The sequence below is a fragment of the Triticum urartu genome, chromosome 2 (genome assembly GCF_003073215.2).
Source record: "Triticum urartu cultivar G1812 chromosome 2, Tu2.1, whole genome shotgun sequence".
NCBI classification, from domain to species: domain Eukaryota; kingdom Viridiplantae; phylum Streptophyta; class Magnoliopsida; order Poales; family Poaceae; genus Triticum; species Triticum urartu.
Window position 1 is genome coordinate 51,303,862 of NC_053023.1, and position 6,506 is coordinate 51,310,367.

Below are 6,506 nucleotides of genomic sequence, written 5' to 3' on the forward strand. Positions count from 1 at the left end.
GGTGTTGCGGAATTCTTTTGCAACAGAGGCCTTTGTTGCAGAAACTTTTACAAAAGGTTGTATTGCAGAATTTTGTTTGCCTCATTTTTTTTGCAACATAGGTGCTGTTGCGGAAGGACTTTCGCAATAAGAATGATGTTGCAGAATTTTTTCGCCACGAGGATAGGGATTAGGGACGACAAGTTGTATTGCAGTTTTTTTTTCATCTTTGCTTTTTTGCAACATTGATGTTGTTGCGGAAGGAGTTTCGCAACAAAAATAATGTTGAAGAAGTTTTCCCTCGTGGTGATTGAGATTGGGGACCAATTGTTGACGAATGGTTAAGGTTGCTTTGTCCTGCGAGATGTTTCTAGATATTTATCACGTGTAGGTTTTGAGCACTATATGATAACTTTTGATCTAACGGCCACTCATCCAGCGGACGCGTGCGAGCAACCGGTCGGCTGAACCGAATCTTTTCCCACGTTTCAGAAACATTGAGGATGTAGCAAAATCCCGAGACTTTTCTGTGTGTGAGACGACACGTGGTTGGCTCTCGACGCGACAGACGGGAGGAGTAAAATCGGCTGGATGATTGTAATCATTTCCCATAGAAAGAAAGGGACAGTGCCAGTCGACTGAAATCTCAATTTGGATTAGTCGGGTCAGTTGAACATTGTGATCTCTGATCTAACGGCCGTCAAGTCATTTCCCATCTCCAAACGTTTTCTTCCTCTTGGCGCATCTTCTTCAACCTGGCATCATGGGCCACCAGCCGAACTGCCGGCCACCATCGCCCGCAGTGGGCGGCGCTCCGGTGCAGCCCCGCCACCCCGCCCTCTAGCCCCGACGCTGTTGGAGATTTTCCTCGGCAAACTTGTACCACCGTCGTGCTGCCGCCTGCATCCCACACCCTAAGATAGATTTTGGGATAGGCTCCGTGTACCGTTTTTTCTATTTTTCTTTATTTTTTCCTTCGGTCTTTTCTCTTTTTTATTTTTTATTATCTTTCTGTTCAATTTTCTGTTTTCTTACTTTTTTTTCTTTATCTCTTTTTTTCATTTCGACTATTTATTTCAATTTGCAATAATCTTTAAAATTCATAAATATTTTTTAAAATCATGAAATTGTTTAAACAGTTTTTAAAAATGTATGAACAATTTTTTGAATCTGTGAACATTATTTTTTAATTTTCAACATTTTCTGAATCATTACTTTTTTAAATTCACGATCAATTATTTTAATAATTTAAACATTTTTCGAATTCACAATTTTTTTAAAAAATCTTGTACATTTTATCAAATCATGAATTATTTTTAAAATTCTTGAACATTTTGTACAAATATATATAGCGGTGCGGCGCCTGTCGCCGTCACGTTATTTACATGTTACATTGTTCGGGCGGTCAAGGGACGAAGTACACGGGGTTGGGCACTTTGAAGACGCGGTCGCCGGCGCAGTCGCCCTGCAGGTCGCTCCACTGGTCGCCGACGTTGCCGCGGATCCGGTACCCCTCCTCCACCAGCCGCCGGCGCTCCGCCGACTTGAACACCACCGAGCTCTGCCCCCGGTACGCCGCGCTCCTGCATGCACACACACACCGCACCGTCAACATCCGTCCACCGGACAAAACACGGTGCCAATCAGTCCGTACGCGCATGTCTATACCGAGCAATGATACATGTGGACGGCAAAGTATCTGTCGCGTCTCACCAAGTTCACGTCAGCTCGCTGTCCAAGGATTCAGTGGAACGTAGAATGTGCACGTATACATAGAATAGGGACGACTATTATATACTGTGCGGTTGGAAGTTAGCTCAGTTCCTAGTTGCTACTGGAAGAATATATCCTTCCTGTTCTTTTTTGTTTTTGTGCGTGCTGTCACTCGCACGTGAATTTTCTCGTACCATAGTACGATGTACCAAGTCCATGGCCATGAGAGGAAGGAGCCAACAGCACGGTCCGTGTCAGTACGTACGTACGTACTGTATGTGTGAGTGTGACGTACGATGCCTTAAGATGGTACAAAACACCCTTCGTTTCTTTTTAGTTTGCATATAAAATTTAATCAAAGTCCAACTTTATAATGTTTGACTAATTTTATAAGAAAATATACCAATATTTACAATATGAAATAAATATTGTTAGATGCGTCACAAATTAATTTCCATATACCATATGACCTTGGTATTATAGTTGTTGATATTTTTTTATATAAACTTGGTCAAGCTTTGTTTAGTTTGACTTTGAGTAAATTTTATATGCAAACTAAAAAAGAAATTGAGGAAGTATGACTTGTAACTCCGGTCTTTTTTTTCTCAACTTGGGCATAGATGGATCAAAAAGGGGCCTGAAACAGGTCAAAGACATATAGTGTTCTGTTCCAGGAAAAAAAAGATGCGGTTAGGTCTCAATCCACTGAAAGTGACATAACATGGGTGTGGCTAAGTCAAGTGATATAACATGTAAAAAATAAATAAAAATTGCATGGATCTCAATGTTTCTCACGAATATAACATCGATTGAGACATAATCAAGTCTCAATCGACTAAGATTTAGCAATACTGAAAAGAATACTAGTTCTTTTAGGCAAAAAAAATAAAGTAAAAAAATACTAGTTTTTGAGGGGTGGTAAAAAAAAAATACTAGTGTTGTCTGTTCCGAAGTGTATGGGCCGTGTGTGAGCAGTCTGGACCATTCTGTAAACTCTGTTGGCCTGGGTCGAGATGCTAGGCTGGTTCGAATGTACACCCTAGGTAGTCGTACACTTTGCTAAAAAAAGGTAGTTGTACACTTTGCTAAAAAAATAGTCGTACATAAGGACATGTATAATGGTTGATAAGATATTCTTATCTTAAATTTTACATGTAATTTAAAGATAATAAAAAAACGTATACAATGGGTCATTTCTTAGCCTTATCTTCAATAACTAATAATTTCTAAAAACATGAGAGCATCTGCAACAGGCACGCCGAACTAGCGCCGCGCCGCAAAATTCCCCGTTTTAGCGCGCGCAACCGGAATAGTTGCTCCAGCGGGCGCGTGAAAACAGCGCGCGCGGTATACGTAGCCCAGCGCGAGGCCGAAACTCAATCGCGCGCCGCTTATTTGCTGCGCCCGCTCCCGCGCGCTGGACTCTCGCGCGCTCGCGCGCTCGCTCGCACCTCCCACCCTCCATCCAGCCGCGCCGCCGCCGCCGACCACGCCACCCGGCGACCGTTCCGGCGCTTCCCCGGCCTATCCCCGCCCCGTGCGCGCTTTCTCCGGCCCCCCTGGTCCCGCCACCCCGCGCGCGCGCTGGTCCTCCGACGAACAGCGCCCGCGCGCTCGCTGCCGCTCGGCACCCGCAAGGTGTTCGACAAAACGCCTAGAAGGTATGTATTGCTCAAAAGCCATGAATTTCGTGCATGTTGATTGTAGTTTTTTATTTATAGCATAGTATTCAACATTGTAGATGAGTTCGTCGTATGATTCTTCCGAAGAAGAATTTGATATGGAAGAGGAGGAGGATCTTGCAATGATCCTAGCTATGCATATTAATAAAAAAACCAAAGCACGGGGGTTCGGTTATGGGTCGGCAGAAAATTGGGAGGGATAGGATCGATTCCCACAACAGATTGATCAGGCATTATTTTGCAGAGAATCCCACATACCCCGAGTCGTATTTTCGTCGCCGGTTTAGGATGAGCACCGAGTTGTTCAGGCGCATTGCAGAGAAACTAGCGAGCCATGACCGCTTTTTTCAGCAAAGGAGGAATGCCGCCGGAGAGCTCAGGCATAGCACGTTTCAGAAGGTGACAGACGCTTTGCATATGTTGGCATACGGTATACCGGCTGATCTAGTTGATGATCACTTGGCTATAGGTGAGAGCCAAGCCATCATGTGTGTCAAGCGCTTCGCAGTCGGAATTGTGCAAGTGTTTGGCGAGGAGTATTTGAGATCTCCCAACGCTGAAGACGTCGCAAGGCTTTTGGCGATGAACAAAGCTCGCGGCTTTCCTGACATGCTTGGCTCAATAGATTGTGTGCATTGGAGTTGGAAGAATTGTCCAAAGGCATGGCATGGGCAATTCCACAGCCAAAAAAAGGGTTCCACTATAATCCATGAAGCGGTGGCCGATCAAGAGACTTGGATTTGGCATGCATTCTTTGGAATGCCTGGATCTTTGAATGACATCAATGTTGTCAACCAGTCACAACTGATGAGTAAGATTGCAAATGGGGAGTTGCCACCGGTGCATTTTGTACCAAATGGCCGTACATACAACTATGGCTATTATCTAGCGGATGTCATCTATCCAAAGTGGCAAACCTTTGTCAAGCCGTTGAAAAAGCCAGAAGGTAAGAAAGAACTTGATTTCCACAATGCTCAGGCGGCGGCTAGAAAAGATGTGGAGAGAGCTTTGGGGATTTTGCAAGCCCAATTTGCTATTATGAGAGGACCGGTTAGATTTTGGGATCAGAAGATGCTTTGGTACATAATGCATGCTTGTATGATCATGCACAACATGATCATCGAGAATGAGCGTGGCCAAGATGTAGACTACTCTCAGTATGAGCTCTTGGGATATCCCGTGCGAGTGCGACGGAGGGCTGAAAGGGTGGCCCGTTTTGTTGCCTCCTATCATGCCATTCGACGTCCCGCAGCGCATAATGATCTTCAGAAGGATCACATTGAGAAGTGGTGGGCATGGAATGGACGACAAAGAGCATCATGATTTGTGCGTTTGTTATTGTATTGTTGAACTATTTGTTGTGTTTAATTGTACCATTTGTTGTATTGAACGACAAACTGTTTGTTTGAGTTGTAATAAACGAAATTGAACTATTTATTTTTGTTTGTTTTGATCTTTTTGCTTTTGTTTTTGAATGCATATGTTGTTTGTGCGAGTGTCGCGCGCGCGCTGCATTTTAGCGCGGTTGCTGGAGCCAGAGCTGCGCGCCGCGCCAAACTAGGCGATGGGCACGCGCTATAAGCTGTTTTTTGCGTGTGGCGCGTTCGGTGCCTGTTGGAGATGCTCTGATGAGACATATTATGTTAAGAGATTATCTCCTGTCTTTTTATGACTTCTCTCTTCTTCACCTCATCATCAATTCTACGTGTCACTTCTAAAATAGCACCATTGTACCTGCCCTAACTGGTGTCGTATCGTTCCTCAAGATGAGCCGGTCGTAGCCAGCAAACCCGGCAGCGGCGAGGTTGGCAGCCGTGGGCGCGCCGAGAGCCTCCTCGTCTCTCCCGGAGAGAAGAAAAACCCTGAAGCCTCCGGCTTTGAGCGCCCAGAAGAGCGTCACCATCGCCGGTATCCCCGGGCACGTCCCCCTGCTCGCCCACGCCTTGGACGCCGCCGGGTCGTACGCCCTGCATGCATGCGCAACCAAGCACCACAAAATATCCAGTCAGTAGTTCAGTGCATGCATGGTCTGCCGGGAAGCGTTGTGCACGTCACGCACCCGAACTGCTTGGCCTGGTAGTAGGGCAGGTTGGAGAGGCAGGTGTCGTCGATGTCGAGGACCCAGGCGTCGAGGCCGTCGCCGGCGGCGGGGGCCTGGCTGGCGTAGGCGGCGATCTGGTCGGCCGCGCTGCCCACGTCCCGGCCGTACTGGCCCCAGGACATGTAGGCCCAAACGTACCCGACGCAGGGCGCCGGCACCGCGCGGCAAAACTTGGCGTTGTTGGCCTCCACCATCACCCGCCAGCTCAGGCAGCCGCCCGGGGTCGTCCCCGCCCGGCGGCCAGAACCACGGCGCCCCGCCGCACACCTGGACCGCGGCGAGTGAACCGACGAGCAGGGCCACAAGCCACCGCCGCAGGTCGAGAGCGGCCATTGCTGGTAGCTCGGGGGTGTGCGTGCGCGTCAAGGAAAGCAGCGGCTAGCTAGCTGGTCGACCACGCCGTTTTGTCAATGAGCGTGCGTGCATGGAATTTTATGGGCGCACGCACGAACACGCACTGGGATTATTCCCGTGCGTGCAATGCCACCTTTCGCTTTTGGTGGACAATGCCCGGTGGGCTAAAGCGCGGTCACCGCGGCGAATTAGCGGGGAGATACGCCGACGCCTTTGGATCGGGTGCAGTGAATCCACCTCAGCGCCATTCGCACGCACCGCCGCCGCTCCGGCCGCGCAACACGTGGACCCAATCACAAACTCCGGGTAAGACCGCAGGCAATTAAGTTGACAATTGGGATGACAAATCAAAGGAGTTTAACCTCGGTGCTTCCAGGCAGTACAAACATTGAGCCAGCGAAAGCATCTACGTACTAGTTTATCTGTTTATGCATGCACGATCTCTTTGACTTGTGGGCGGCTGGTGCACTTTTGTGGTTCATTTTCAGAAAATGATTTTCTGAATGGTGCCACTTGGTTGATGCATGCATTGTAAACACATGTGTGATCCGCGTAGGCACACGACGACAATGCACATGATATTGTCTGATCTTGGTTGCGCCGGCGGGCACCGGCGGGAAATGTTTGTCTGCGCAAAGAGCGCACGAGTGAAGACGTACCGGAGTTTACTGAGTACG

General features: G+C 47.9%; 1 pseudogene; it reads right to left on the bottom strand.

The window, feature by feature from the left end:
* Positions 1-1,384: 1,384 nt before the first annotated feature.
* LOC125534976 lies at positions 1,385-5,808 on the bottom strand (annotated as a pseudogene).
* Between the last annotated feature and the right edge of the window lie 698 nt (positions 5,809-6,506).